At 43.1% G+C, this 16,257-nt stretch overlaps 1 protein-coding gene across 1 annotated transcript in view; it reads left to right on the plus strand.

Moving 5' to 3' along the window:
• Positions 1-16,257, plus strand: part of LOC120899761 (serine-rich adhesin for platelets) — a 61,139-nt gene that overhangs the window by 20,324 nt on the left and 24,558 nt on the right. The window contains exon 2 of the mRNA XM_040305954.1: positions 2,346-3,171. The gene's annotated coding sequence lies outside the window, so the exon portion shown is untranslated. The remainder of the gene's footprint in view (positions 1-2,345; positions 3,172-16,257) is intronic.

Genomic DNA, 16,257 nt, shown 5'->3' on the forward strand with positions numbered 1-16,257 from the left:
CAAACACGCTCACGCCATCAGCCATATTTTCATGGTCGCGGTCGCGATCGGGGCCAAAACTTGCCGATGAAGCATGTTTGCTATGCTACAAAAAGCGTGCCACAGTTTGACGCACACATCAGAGCAGCGCAGTGGCAGCAGTACCACTTGAAACAGTTCCAACTCCAAACTCCCCCCATCCAGACGATGCGTTGTTTCTCTAACACACGAGCCCCGCGGCATGCCACACCGCTTTGCGATCGTGTGTGGCGGGAAGAAACCGCGGTCGCAGCGGTAGGTCAATGAGTTAAAACGAGCAGTTATTAGCAGCTGGCAGGTTGACGGACCGCGGACCGCACGCTGACGTACAGCACACGACTTTGGGTGGAAAATTTCTCCTGACGTAGCTTGTTTTTCATCGTGATCATTCGCTTTTCGGTTTGTTGGCAAGACGCACAAAAAGTGTGCGTTTTATAAACGATGCTTTAACGTTTTGCTCGAGAGCTTTGTGCGGCGGGCGGAGAAGAGGGCCGCCGAAGTCGAACACAGAAAGGAAAACATAATAAAATTTTAACATTTTTTTGTGTGCTGTTGGTCGACTAACACAACTGCTCGTGAGGCACTGTTGCTACTGGACATGCAACGAACATGGTTTGCGTTTGTGAGTTTTTGGCCATTATTAGGTATGCGAAACCGAATGAAATCGGTTCCTCTAGCGAGGAGTTTTGCGTTTTAGTCGCCATTAATCGGGTGCACGGTGGCTTTCTAATGAGCTACGGTGGTCACGGGATGATCAGTTGGGCCGGAAAGTTAGATTTGTGTGCCGAAATCATCCGGTAGCCCTGGGAAGAAGATGCAACCTTTGTGTGTGTGTGTGTGCGGTTGCATAACCTGTGGGCATAATTTTGCGTCTGCGATTATATCGAGATGGATGGGGTTTGGGGATGGTTGATAATTTAAAATTGAATTAACTGTTGAAAGCGAAAAGAGTTACGAGTGGGCAACATGATTAATGAATCATCATGGTTCGGTGCGTTAATGTCTTGGGAAGATTAAAACTAAATGTAAGATCTCCTGTACCCAAATGAAGCTTTGGCTAGGCTTAAACACAATTCCAAGATCTCTTGAACGCGCTACACACATCTTGAATCTCTCCACAAAAATGTTTGTACTAATGTTTGTTTGTTTTTCTCCCTTTGCTTCTTCCACAGAACCTGCAGCGAATTCGAAATGGAATGATATCTTCGAGCGAGAACAACACATACATCAGCATAAATTGATTTACAACACGTCCAATAAAATTTCGAACCTAGTTTCTCACCCCCGAAACCCTCTCCCGGCGCCAAAACGTACACCCTTATGCGTATTTGCATGCCAATAACAGTAAAAAACAGCAACATCAACAGCTCCATCCAACGCAATCATGCATTAAAGCCACTAGCGTTCGCGCGTACGAATAGAAATGTGTATGTATGTTGTTGCTAATTAAATTTCAATTCGCATCAATTTTTGCGCGATACGCGGGCGCCGCTTAGATTAAAATCAAAATAATAATAAAGGGAAAAGCGTCGGTAAGAAAGTGTTGATGTTGGTGCTGTGTTGTGTGTACTGATGCCGTTTGTTGGTGCTGCTGCTGCTCTTGCTGCTGTTGCTGATTCGCCCATATGAACCCTCCTTCGCGCGAATGACGTTAGTTGTGTTTCTTGGAAGATTTCAGTGCACACAAATGTAACAAAAAAGTGCCCAGCAAAAAAACCGTGCTGCTCCCACTCACACCCACACTCATCAAACCTCGCGGTGAGGGTCGGGTGGTAACATTTAATTCCTAAAAAAAATCACTGTTATTTTGAAAAGTGAATCAGTTTGCCATTCCCCCTGGCGAACCCCGGCTTGTAACCCAGATTTCCCCACCACGTGCACGTGTGCTTTCGGTGTTTTGTTGTTTTGCTCTTTCTTCTGGCCAAAGCCCAGCTACGGTAAAGGTTCCTTTCGCAGGCACTCTTTCCTACAGCGCAGGGGCAGTGTGTCTGTCGGTGTGGTTCCGGTTCGCCGGTGACGTCTTCATTGCCGGCTAGTTTGCAAAAGGGCTTGAGCTTGATGGAAGGCAACAGGCAAAGCATAAAACCCTCGAATTGATTCTCTTTAGCTTCGGTTGAACGTGCGATCGTCTCGTTCTGTGGTGAATCCCTCCAGGGAAAGAAGAACTGCTGTAGAACGGTGGAAGAAGTGGCTTCTTCACGGCGCCTGGTTTTTAGACCAAGCAAAATCTTCACCAGTTTATGGGGTTTTTCCTTCCACACCGAACCACAACGCTACGATGGTTTTTCATTTATTCTTTTTTTTATTCCTCGTTGGTTACACTACAGAAGACTAAACAGTGCAGCGACGAGAGAGCAGTAGTAGTGGTGGTAGTGCCGGGTTGTGTAGTTGGTAGTGTTTTGTGGCCACCTGGCAGATGCAGGCCTGTCGAGCCCGTACCTAGCCCCGCACGGATCAATAGCGGTGAAGTGTGAAATATCGGAATCGGCCGAATGGAAAACGCACCACCAGCCGACGACGGTTGTGCCAACCTGCGCTCCAATCGAGGCCAACGGGAGTTTTAAGAGTGTGTGCAGGTGTGTGTGCGGCATATAGGAGTGTTCGTTCGAGTCCGTGGTTACGTTGGGGGTGCGTTTTTGCCACTTGGGTTGGGCCGTGAAGAGCCTGCACCAATAGTGCTCAAGTACGTGTATACGTGTATTGTGATTGTGAGGTGTGCATGGAAAAATACAAAGTGTAATTGATAAATGTAGGCTTGGGCTCCACCCTCCTTCGCCTCTTTCCCCTAGTGTAGTGTGGAAAAACGCCCAAATGAAAAACCACCCAGAATAGTGCAGGGCAGTAGTAGTGGTGGGCGTACGTGTGTGTGTGCACGTGTATTTTATTCTTCTCTTCTGTTTTGTGTAATTTCCCAACCGTGTTCTGCATGCGTTAGATTGTTCCAGTGTGTGAAGGCGGAGTGTTTTTTTTTTTTTTTAATTTTTTTTGGCTTAATTTGGTATAATTTTCCACCCACCCTCTCGACCGTGGGTGGTGCAATTTAAAGCGGCTCTGAAGAACTGTGAAAGAATCGGTGTGTTTGTGTGGCCCAAATCGGCTGCGAGCGGAAACATTCTCCCGGACGGAAAACGGAAACTTCATCAAACCGCCAAGGTAAGAATACATATTTTCTCTCGTTTTGCATTTATTATAAGCTCAATTGCATGGTGTATGTTCAGGCTCTCTATTCCAAGCTCAGTTTTAATGATGAAAAATCCGTCCAAATGTTTTAACGACGCTGGTGCAAGCTAATTGATTGGACGGTCTCGGACCTACCTTTCGCGCCAGGCGTAACGTTACGTAGCGCTGCACCCACGAAGGTCCAAAAAGAGTATATATTTTTGTTATAATTAACCGTTCGATTTGCTTTGATGATTATCGAACAGCTGCAGAGAGACAGAGAAAGAGAGAGAGAGGAGAAAAACAGTAAGTTTTCCCCCATTTGCGCGTTACCTCATAGGAGGTGTGAGTAGGGAAAATGATTAAAACTTTTCATTAGATTACATCAATCAGAGGACGGAGAGAAGGAGCGATCATGTTTTGGGTTGTGTTGGTTGACACAGAAACTGGGAAGAAATTGTGCAATTATATCTTTGTGCTCCTTTTGTTACTTAACCGCTTTATAATTGTTGAAACTGTCAATTAATCAATCAATTGATTGGAATTGAGGATTGCTATTTTTAAAATTTTTGCAGCTTATAATACAATGATGCAAGTTCTCTATTAATGTTGATTAAACTTTAACTGTCCATACAAAATTTAATCAACTTATGTTGTGCCCGCATGTTCGATCGTCTCCCTTGCATGATCATTTGAACAGAATGTGGTGTAAAAGTTTTATTGTCCCGCGCGTTTAGAGCCGTATTGAATGCTCCCACCCTGATGGGTGTGGCCTTTTTCCCCAACGCTTCGGAACGTTCGATGAGCAATCCGACATTCATCACGATTCATAACAAGCCCCTTCATGCCCTTCCCACGCACACACCCATGTCTGTTGCACTGTTCAACCCTCTGCCTCGCTGAATGTGACAATCGATGGTATGTGCGCCGGTGCGGTTAAGTCCATTTGTTGTACGGCATTGTGTAGTGATCATTTCCTCCGTCTCTACATCGAAGCCAAAGGAGGGCGCGGGGAGAAATGTCATGTTACGCCGATGCACAGCTTTGTCCCTCGCGAATGCACTCGCGCGGGAGGAACACGTCGATGAAACTGTACCGAAGCCTTGTTTATCTTCTGTGTTGCAAAATGAGACAGCGGAAGGTTTCGTGCACTGTACACTGGAGGGGTGCGGTCACACTGTGTTCTGCCATGTTGATTGATTGTCCGTAGGGCGTAGCGGTGTGGGGTAAGATGTTCTTGATATGTACAAAAGCTTAACAGAGCTGTGGGTGCTCGGGTGCATGATACTAATAATCATGGGGCAACAAACACACCACCAAGCAGCGAAGAAGAAGTAGTAGTGATTGAAGTTGATCAGCATCAATTTGCCGGGGCAGTGTGTTGTTGTAGGGTCGTTCTGAATCTGGTCAACCTGGCATTCGGCTGAAGGTCAAACTAAATGGGTGAGAAGGAGAGCAGCGACTGGTCGTGGCATCGGTCAATGTGTGTTCAAGTGGGCGCAGTGTAGTAGCCATGTTCACACAATCCACTCACTAGCATATGTGTGGGGGATGTGGAATCAATCAATGTAGTAGAGATCGGCCGACGGTGGTTTCGCTACCGTGGTTTACTATAATGGAGCATGATCTTATCGAACCCTAAATGGAATCACGGATGCATGTTGTGACCGAGGAGATTCATTATACATGCGGTCTATTGGTGGATATTCTGAAAATTGAGATATATATTTCGATTTGCAAAACTGGGCGTAATATGAACAATCAATTCCGTTCATAAAGATTGTTATTCTAACAACACGAATCCAACACGAATCCTACACAGTAGAATAGGAATAAGTTTGTTTTTTTTCAATATAATTCAAGTATCCAGACTAGATTAGAACCCACAACCTCCAGTCAAGAAGAACAAGAACTTAACCACTGATCTATTGCGATGCATTTAATTTCAGCCGTGTATTTTGCCATTTAAACTTTTGCCTCACAAAACTCTTAATTCAATACTTCAATCCTCAACAAAGACTAACCAAGACTTCCTGCTGATGTTTTTCAACTAAAAACAAATTTTATAGAGCGTGAACACCTTTCAACAAACAGCATACTTATGCAAATTGTGTCCTGCATTATCTGCCTCACTGTATCAGCGGTCTCTTTGCTCCACCAATGGGTAGGGCACCACCGTGAAGGTCAAACCAAAAACAAGTGGTGAGAAGCACGCAGACCCCTCCTGTTGTGTGCAAAATGGTCAAACCGGTTGAAAAATCGCCACCGAGCGCCTCAGGGCCATCCGATGGGTGTCCGGCCGGGCCGGGAACAATTGCCCCGAAAGATGTGCAACCGGAGGAAGGCTATACCGGTCAGCGATGCTTACGAAAGCTTCGAACCAGCCCCCTCTCCGTTTTGCTTGCAGTTTTGGAATGCCGGTTTTCAACACCCGGGTGTCTCGGTGAATTGGCTCGAGGTCAACTTGAGTGTGGTGATGTGTTGCTTCGGTGGTGCTGAACTGTTGCCCCGCTTCAGCAGGTTGGCTCTTTCCGGCTCCCCACCGGTCTGGTGCATAATTTTGCTCTTCTTTTCGTCAAAAGTGGTGCGCAGTGATGGTGGGAGCCAGGGAGAGATAAAGCCTTTTTTCGTTTGTTTTGTTTGCAACTGCGTCATTTGGTGTGAGTGGACTAGCAAGGTAAAGTGAACTTTTCTGTAAAGGCGATTGGACATGTTGGTAATTTCATATTGTATTTAACCAACGCCCCAGAACTCTTGTCGTATACAAAATTAAGACATAAATTCCCCAACGAACAAACCGGAAACATTCTATATAATATGACAGAAAGAAAACACGCACCAAAGTTCATCCAACTTTACCCACCCTATGTGTCCAGCACACTCACACGACTGCAAACTCTCTGGGCCGGTTGGTGATGATCATTAAAATGTTTCTCACTTGCCTTGAATTTTGAGCACTTAACTGCACCGGTGTGTGCAACACTTCGCACCGTTCTGTGTTGACTGTGTTCACGTGTGCAGCCCGACAGAAGCAACACCATTGAAAATCTGCATCCCATTAGCATCATTGCGCGAAAGTCGTCCCGACCTCGGAGAACGATGGCACCAGTACGCAGTATACACGGTGGTCGTGTAATGGTGGCATGGGGGGATGGGTATGGGTATATGTTTGTTAATTTTGACGATTGCACCCTCGGATCGGGCTGGTTTGCAGTGGTAGTAGGTCAAGTTGGTGAACGAGTTCTTGCAACGAGATGACGGTTGTCGGCTTTGTTTCGAATCGTAAAATGACGTATTGCTTGCTCATTAGAAATGGCAGAAGCTGTTCTTGTTTCTGGGGGGGAAATTAGGGATACAGACTGTCTCCGTTTGCAGTTCAGTGCGGGTTTTAATGTAGGCCAACAGTAACGAGAACACAGAACTTGGACGAGAACTGTTTCTAGTTGAAAGTAGCTCATATAATGCCTTTTCTATGCGGGAGTACTTGATGGACATTCTGTGAAGCTGGAAGTATGTAGAGCAGTCGTAGTTTCTGTACTGACGGACCTTTGCGCGATTTAAATGGTATTATGAACTAACTAGTATCCATGAATAAAAATTTCTTTAAATACTTAGTGATTTTTTTTTACAATCCACTTGTCACAGTAACAATTCATGTGTAATATGTTTAATCTAGTTGGATTCGATCGATTGTAGTCTGTTTAATTTATGATTAGTAATACCAAAGGAATTACCTTATAACATGTGCTTATTGTCATTTTAAACTGATCAGACAATCGATCAGATCTTTGCTCTTTTATTGAATTACAGCTAGGGGAGTCCCTATATGATTTCAGAACACTTTCAATTTAGTTCAAGGCGATTCAACTTCAACATGTAAGGATCACACGCAATTACCTCGGATACAAATGTTCTTTTAATCGGTTACAATAAAGTCAACAAAATTGAAATTTCCTTAATTTAAACTTTACTGTCACATGCCACACATATGTCACACTTTAAAATCGATTTAAATCTCGTTAGGTCAGTTATTATAAAGTAGAGGCGAGGATATGATCCATAGCTATAAACAAAATAAGGTTCAGTCTTCTTTGACGTAGTTTCATAGGCAGCGTAATATAATACTCGTTTCCAATGGCGCTGATAACTTCCCATGTGAACAGGTTTGCAATATTCCCCGTTTGATTCTCAAATTCATCAACTACACTTTAAAATATATTTGCAGTTTACTGTCTGTGCTCTTAGTTGTGCAATGTGTCTATTCCGTGCGTCTGGTTTGCAGTAAAGAAATTGTATGCGATATTGAAGATATTCAATCGATCGATGATTTTTTTGTGAACCAATACATCCCAAGCGACGTGAAAAGCGTGCGGTATCAAAATGTTTTGCTCGAGAAAGTGGAAGGTTACTTCTTTCACGCCATTCGCAGACACGTCAAAAACGTGGACATAATCCAATCACCTGTATTAAGGTGGATCAGCATTCCGGGGCAGATGAACGTTTCCAGCTATTCTGTTATACAAACCAGTGTAAGAAGCATCCAGATAGATGCACGCAATGCAATCACAGTGTTTAGCGTGAGTGATTCTAAGCTTGTCATGATTCCCGAATCGATAAGCAATTTAAGAGCGTCGGTAAACATTGCAGTGGAACGTTGCCTGGTGGATGCATTAGATATGTCTAAGTTTTGCGATCTTTCTCAGCTGCAAGTGTTAAATTTCGCCGCCAACCGAATACGCTTTATTATTAACAGTTCAACGAAACGGTGTAGCGTTTATGATTCCTTGCAAATTTTAGCATTACCGAATAATTTACTGACAACACTCAACATGGAGATTTTTAATCATTTTGGTAAAATTCAAATGTTGGAAGTTAAACAGAATAGAATAGAAGCAGTGTTGGGTAGATTTGAATCAACGGCATCATTACAGCTGCTTTTATCGAAAAATAAACTAACATCGATTGACTTTTGTGGATGGAATGTGCCAAATATGACTTCATTAGAGATGGACTACAATGAGTTAACCACAGTGCCAGCCTGTTTGGATAATGTAAATAGTTTAACTCTTCTCAGCATAAGAACAAATCGGATTCAAAACGTAGCCATAGACAGCTTTGCAAAATTGAAAAGGTTAGTTACGCTGGACGTGTCCTTCAACAACTTAACAACGATAATGCTTAATAGTCCACATTACCCCACAAGCTTAAGAGATCTGTGGATAACAGGTAATAATCTCTCACAGCTGGATTTATCGTTAGTCTCAGTTCCATCCCTTGATCTTGACGTGAGAATGAATTGTATTTCAAGTATGGATGTGGATAGCATCTCATCGAACATTACAAAGCTTAACATGGCAGCAAATCCAATCGATTGTTCGTGGAAAACTGTGGCAGACAGAATTAATGTGACCTGTGTTGATGATGTACAAAGCAAGACAAGATGTACATAGTTATGCCTTTTTTACTCCGAGATTCTTTCCATATTAAGTTTTCTTATTGTCTGTAGTGTTTTAACTAGCCTTAACTACTCACGGGAGTCCATCGATATTAATAAATCCGTCGGATCTTCCAAACCTGATATTGGTTTGATTATCAGTCATATTGTTCCGTATCCAAACTATTGTGAAGACCATCATAAAATATTCTGAATCATAACTTCAGGGTTTTAAGACCTAAAGGTATTTCTTAAATTGCAGAGGTCAACACAGGCTTTAGCATTATTGAAAAATTGAAAGATAGCGCACGCTGTCTTCGGAATCTTGAGAAACATAAAGATGATTCACCTCCAATCTTGCAGAACAATCAAAATATCAAGATAAAATTGTTCAATTGTACAACTGTACCAGATTGTTTCATCTTTTTTCCAATACTCAGAACAGACTTACTGCAACAAACGTAAAAAGCAACGAAGAAGATTACATCGCAGCTGCAGCTCTATGACTCATAAGCGATGTAAATTGCTATGTGCGTAATGAAGTCAATCATTCCACGTTTACTCGGCGACGCCCTGCAGCCTTCCGTCCTCCGTCCTGCAGGCGTAAAGTCAATAGCAATCAACAATAGATTACACGATCATTGTTTCAGACACACACACACACTCGCGAGCAAGAGAAGAAAGAAACCCAATCGTCGTCAGATTTGTAGTGCAGTGGGCCAGCTCCATGTGCGTGCGTCTAAAACAGTCTGGACCTTCTTAGCATGTTCTCACGGAACACATTGTCGATAATCGCTATGTGTGGTAGAGTACAAGACGCCACCTTCCTCCCACGCACGACACTATACAACTGTTGGAGAAACTGTACCGCCAAGTCACATGTTGCTGTGCCCCGTATGCGTACAGCTGTCTGGGACGCATATCTCGAGTCGGGCCGATGTGGAATGTGAGCTTAAGACAAAAGGTATCATGTGCCTGCCAGGCCGTGTTCCATTGGGGAGTGGGCTATGTATGCTGCATTATCATGCGTCGGTTGTGCAATGACGTTCGGACGTGGAACGAACAGGCTTCGACGACGGTTGGAAATTGCACCTTGAAACGATGACGGAGTGACAGAGCAATTATTCGATCATTATTTCCTGGGTTGGCAATTTACCCACCGGCTTTGGAGCGGGCCGACTTCCCACCCCAGTTGGCTTATGCTACGCGGTCACTGGTCGATTTATTTCGTCATGGTCGATCGTGATCGTGTGTGTGCGCGCGTGTGTTGGAAAGAGAACTGGAACCACTTTTCCATTCCCATCCGCGTTTTGGGCCGTCGTGTGTCGGCGGAAAAAGCACTTCAAGGTCGTTCCGCCTTGATGGTGGGGTTTCGTGTTCGGGCCGGTTCGGTGCCGGGAAATGGGTACGTTGTACTCTTTGGCGCAATAAAGCCAACCCAATGGCTGTGTGTTTGTGTATGAGTGTGTTACATGAAAAGAACAGCGAAACGATTAAAGCAAAAAGGAACACAAGCGGTGGGGTAGAACAAAACAAAAAAGAACACACATTTCAGACCAAACTACTACTACGAGAGCACAAACAACTGCGGAGGAAAACTGAAATCAACTCCCCAAAAAAAAAGGCCAAATGGGCTCCAATCTGGTGGGTCGGAATGTTTTTCCGCTTCAGTTTTATTGTTGGCTTGATGGTGGCACTGATTCTGTTTCCCATTCTGGTTCTGTTGTTCCTTTTTTTTTTCTTTGATTAATCATTTTTTTTTTCGTAGTTTGGTTGCCTGTTGTTGGCTCGATTCTCCATCCAACCGTACAGCGCAATCTGTGTGCAATTGTTATGGTGCGATTAAAAGTGGCATGAAAGAGAAGAAAAAAGGTAGTACGTTTGAATCCGTCAAGGAAGTGTCCGATTGGGTAGAATATTATTTTTCGATTTTCAACCGTACCCGTGCACCGCGCAGGGTGGCGAAATGGGCCGGTAAATGGTGGTGCTGCCGCTCTCGTAAACGGAAGTGTGTCGCAGAATTTCGGTACACGCAGGTGTGTGTTGGTACAATATAGAAGAGTGGTTCAGCTCTGCCGGATGTTGCTGGTGTTTGAGTTAGAAGGGTTTTGTCTGTTCGTCCGGTTGACTAAAACCGCGGTCTCTTAATGAAAAGGTACATGACAGGGATGGAATGGCATTGTCAAAATTGGAAGGATGAGAAGAGCATCGCATACACCCAACACCTACAACGCAAAGTCGGTGATGACTTTCGATTTCGTGCATGGTAGAAAAATTACAGGATTGCCCCGGCAACAGGTATTTCACGAACGAAAGAAGAAAGCCTTTTTTCTGGGAAGCATTTTACGAATTTATGTTGCGTCATTTTTACGAAGAAAAGATATTAATTTGTAAAATTTAATACGAAACATCCGATTTCTAGACCTTTCCATTCGAAAAATCGCTTACTTTGCCATTTCTCTGGAGCATTAATTAAAAATCGCATTTACAGTGGCACACGAAATTTATGGTACAGTTGCAATGGAATTCTAAAACTTTTGTTTTCTATGTTAATTTAAAGATTCAGTCAAGTTAATGTGTTAATGATTCAGTCAAGTTAATGAATAGCTTCGGTCGTATTGTTCAAGAAGCAAAGATACTGTACAACAAAATGCTTCAAGGGCTTAATATTTGATAAATTCTTTTTTTCACAATTTGTCCATGAATTAGTTCCTTTTTGAAATTTGGTCAGGATGAATGTCTTTGGTCAATTTACCTTTACATCCTTTGAGTAACATTTTTATGACTTTTATGGAATCCATCGACCAATACAGACTTGTTTCATTATATTTAGTCTGAGAAAGTCTTACATGTGATAACTGTAAGTATGATATATATCAGCAAATTTTATGAAGTACTACTCAAATTCGTAATTAAAAATGTTTGATGAATAATATTTTCGTTAGAGACATTGCAAATAATCCAGATAACAAATGTGATATAAAATAAAAGATTATAAAAATATTTAAGCCTGCCATTGCTTGTCTTTTTTTGTTATAATGCTCTTTCCAGAATAGATGTATCTTGAATCAATATTTATTTTAAATTATATTGTTTTTGTTGTTATATTGTTAATTAATTATATTGTTTTTAAATAATTTTGGTTAGTAAACTAAACAACTACAAAAAAAGATAATAATAATAGATCCACGTATATTTGATACTCTGATCCATCGATCAAATGGTTTCATAACATTGTACATTGAGTAGAAAATAGTTCAGAAAATCATTCAGAATCAATTTCATCCTGTGCTATCAGTTGCGTAAACCACTGTATATTAAGCCATTTGATGGCCTTTCTTCTGACATACTGTTATCCGCTCTTCAAATTACCTTTTTCACCAAATAGCAATCTCCCACATCGTTTTATCCTCTTTCGTCACTTTACGCTTTACGCTCTATTTCCTGCCGTTTACTCGAAGCGGTGGTGTCAATAAATTCGGACACCTTCCCGAAGGCACTGCCGCCTGGGGAAGCCAGTAACCCGTGACAAATTTTCTGCAATCACACACTCAATCAGCTTAAATCGATCGCCGTCGCACCCCGTTTTCGATGCACAGCATCGTTCCTGTTGTTTGTGCAGCGCTCTTTTCTTCACGAAAGCATCATCTTCCACTGTTTCGCTCCAGGCGTCCTCGATTTGCAATGACGTGCGAGCCTCATTTGCTGTAACTATCTTAATCCAGCGATCATTCAGCAGTTGCTGATGAAGGCATTGGGTGCCCGCGCGTATGATGATGCACGCTGATCATTATGGATGATGGAGTGAAGGTGTGTGAGCTTCTGGTGGGTTTTTGGCTTCCTTCTATTCGTGTATTTTTGGGGAGGCATTAGTTTGGGCGTTTAAACGAAATTTCACGGCTTTCTATGCGGTTTGCGATATTCGATTGTGCGAACCTTTTTCTCTCCATCGAGCTTTGCTGACTCAAGCAGATCCAGTACCACGTTCGCGTAGGATGCGTTTGGGGTTTTTGCTCTCTACACGCTCAGTACACGATAATATCAATGCGGAGCGATAATTTACTCGGACCGGCCCAGACCCGTGTTTACTTTCCTTAATTTGGTTAGCCTTATCGGTGCGATGTTGATTATTTAAAATATACTGTACACACACGCACACTTTTGCGAGAGAGGAAGTAAGATCAAAGAAGCACAGCACAACGCACAGCAGTACACGCGTAGGTAAATAAAATTTGTTCAGCTCGCAATTATCGGCGGAAAATTATGCCACAGCCAATGAAAGTTATGAGTTTGATTTGGAGTGAGGGCCTTTTTTGGGCAGCGAATAATAAAATCAAAACAGGAGGATGGGGCAGCGTTTGTCAAAATGTTGTTATGATTTTTTTAAGTGAAAACATCGCGATAGGGAGCATAATTTTGATAGTGGATCGGAGGAAAAGCGCACCAATATTTGCATTAACAACAGTGATGAAAGTGGTTTTTACTCTGAGGATGAGGTTTTAATTATGGCTCAATGCTGAGGTTGATTGTTAGATAAATCAATATTGATAATTTTATTTTTGTTATACACTCAAGCGTATCAGCATTTTAATGCAAATAGGTGTCTAGACGTTGTGTATATATTGCATACATTTGAAGACAGTGGCATGTTTATTCTATGAAGTTAGAAACATATTTTTTACCCTTCGTCTGTCAAACATGTATTATCATTTACCAACTCTGTGTTGACACATGGATGTCAAAAGAGAAGACCAAACATATCGGATTTTGAAAATATAAACAATCATGTGTCTCCACATCATTTCAGAGAATTTACGAATGCCGAATTTATTCCTAGAAATGGTTTAAACCGTAAAAACCAATCTTGGAAAAAAGCTTCAATATTTCTCAGTGATGTGATAAATTAAACGAGAAAACGCTTACTTTTGAGTAGATTCGTACCCATTATCGCACTGTGTATTTACCAATGACACCATACAGCGGTATGTATGATGGCTCGTTAAAATGGAAATTTAAAGCAATTAACTAATATCACTCGACGAATGAAGAATGAATGAATGTCCTAATGAGTAGATATACTCAATATAGTACATTGATTTATAGTTTTATTTTCAATAAAAACAATATGTTTAATTTTCCCGCCCCGTTTGACCGCAACATAAATAGAATTTAATATCTCTTTCCCACCGCTTCAAACTTGTTCTATCCCGGGTTTGTCGCGAAAAACCGGTTACCATTTCGCTACACGCGGTCGTTCATCACCGTTAATCGCCCCGGCGCGCTTTCACCGTTTGTGGCACAGTCGCGGCCGTACCGAGCGGTGTAACGCATCCAAAGCCATCCACGTGCAGGTCAAGAAGCGATGGGCAGCTCAGCTGATTGGAAAGCGGAGGAGGTAAGGGAGGTGGGGTAGGTAGTGCGTGTGCAAGATGCATTCGTTCGATAGCCGTAAAGTAGATTTCCCTTCGTTTGCCGGGAGACCTATTGGAAGAAGCCTTGCTGGATGGGGCGACCGATGGGGCGGTCTAGACCGCTTAATTGGCGCCATCTGCCGCCCAGACTGCCTGCAAGCGTGTGTGTGAGTGTGTTCAGTGTGGACGCTCTGGATCGAGTTTTCGAGTAGCATTTGCAAAGACAAAAGCCAGACTGGAGAATGTAAAAAGGAAGAAAAACGCCATGGCTTAGGCCTTGTGGTGTTGTTGCACAGCAGTAGCAAAGATGGAAGTAATAACGCGGCTTGCAGCAGTAAGGGACTGGTGGCATTCATCCAAATGCGAATCAGTCACGTCCAATAATTTGAACTCGAGCAGTGCGAGGGGCGAACCATGGCGGTGGGTTCCTTTTGGTCAGCTGTGGAGTTTTGGGAAAGCAGCAGCACCAAGGTTATTGGGGGCTAAAGAAGAAGAAAGGGTCCACAGAGGAGGTGATGGTGTATGATCTGTATCAAAGTTCAGCTACGGCCGACGGTGAGGAGAAGCGGGCATGCTGCAAAGTGAAAGCCAGCCACCCTGCCGATGGGGAGATGTACTTCTCGTTTCTCGGGCAGCCACACAAAGCGCAATCGATTGATCGCGAAACTGTCGATGAAGGAAAAGCAGTCAAACACACACACACACGTACGGACGGATGGATGGGCCAAACGGCGGTCCAGGCGGAACTGGCCAGCCCCGCTTCTATTGCGAGTTTTATTAATTGACCTAATTTAATCAAAAAACTTCGCCACGGGTCAATGGGATGGCGATGATGTGGTGGTGGTGTGAGTGTGTGTACGTGCTCGCGTAAATTGGACGAGAATTTTGCCCGGACGAAATGAATCGAACATTAATACGCAGCAGGGGCAAAGGGGCGAGAGGGACGCAAGCCTTCCAAAAAGAAAGAAAACGAAGGTTTGCGGTGAATGTGTGTTTTTGTTTTGGGTTAACTGGTTCGTCCCGGAGGACCATGGTTTGAAGCGGTCACTGTGAGTGAGTGTAATTTTTGGACGTCGCTTACAGCTCAGCTTTTGTGGGTCATTTGGGAGTCGCTTAACGTTTGGGCAATGGAAAGGAAGAGCCAAAACTTGTATGACATCATTTCAAGCCGGCTTAAAAACGGGTTTGCAGACACCATTTAAGGATAGTGAATGAGTTAATGATTTATATAAATTTCAATACACCATGCATAACATACCGTTTCCTTGCAGGAGTAAGCGATACTTGCCAGGTTTTTTGTTTGCTTCTCAAAATTATTGCTTAATCAATTAATAAAAATAGGTTGTTTGTTTGCTCACGCGTAACGGTTTTTTAAAGCATAAAACCTTACTTAAACTGTCTTGCTTGATAAGTAGTCAAATTGATATGTATGTAAATATTGGCCTCAAAAGTCATTCCTTAATTAGGGTTTGATCGCGCGACCTTCAGTGTATCAAACTAAGCGCTTAACACGACACCACGGGGGCGTTCTCTACACTATTTGCTAATAGGCCTTCTGCATGTTCTACGGTCATTAATTAACACAAGTTTTTGCCAAAATCGTGTCTTCCAATCAATGTTAAGCATATTAGCGTGAGCAAAATAACTCACCTCTCAAGCGTCAAACGTTAATCAACAGCGCTAAATACGCCCACGGCACCATTTCATTCAAAATGCTCACATCGGCATCGCTCTAAGCTTAGATGGCTCGCCAGATTTTGCGATTGCTTTGCTCCACTGCATCGAAATCTTCATTGCATCAACTGCTGCGTTGCCGCTGCGCGATTTCCTCACGAACTATCAAAAGACGATCACATGCATCACGATCACCGTTGCGCGCGATCGTTTTCGAAGAGGCTGCGGGGCTGGGTAAATTCACCCACACTTGGCACATACCGAAAAGTCTCTCGCCACCCACATGCACCCATTGGCAGCATTTTTGATTTCGTGCATCGTGCACCTTTAGAAATTTCGCAGCACCTCTAAATGAAACCTTCATGCGCGCGTTTCAGCAAAGTTTCGCTGGTAACGACAAAGCGCGCTGATCGCTGTAAATTGGAATTCATAATCGCCTGGTGCAATCAAGCGAACAAACAGTGATCGAGATTGGATGGATTGGTGTACAGGCGTGTTCCGACATTCTTCTAGGGTCTAGCAAGTGAACCTATTGCTTGGTCCTCTAGCTTGTTGTTCGTT

This window comes from Anopheles arabiensis, chromosome 3, assembly GCF_016920715.1.
Source record: "Anopheles arabiensis isolate DONGOLA chromosome 3, AaraD3, whole genome shotgun sequence".
Classification (NCBI taxonomy): Eukaryota; Metazoa; Arthropoda; class Insecta; order Diptera; family Culicidae; genus Anopheles; species Anopheles arabiensis.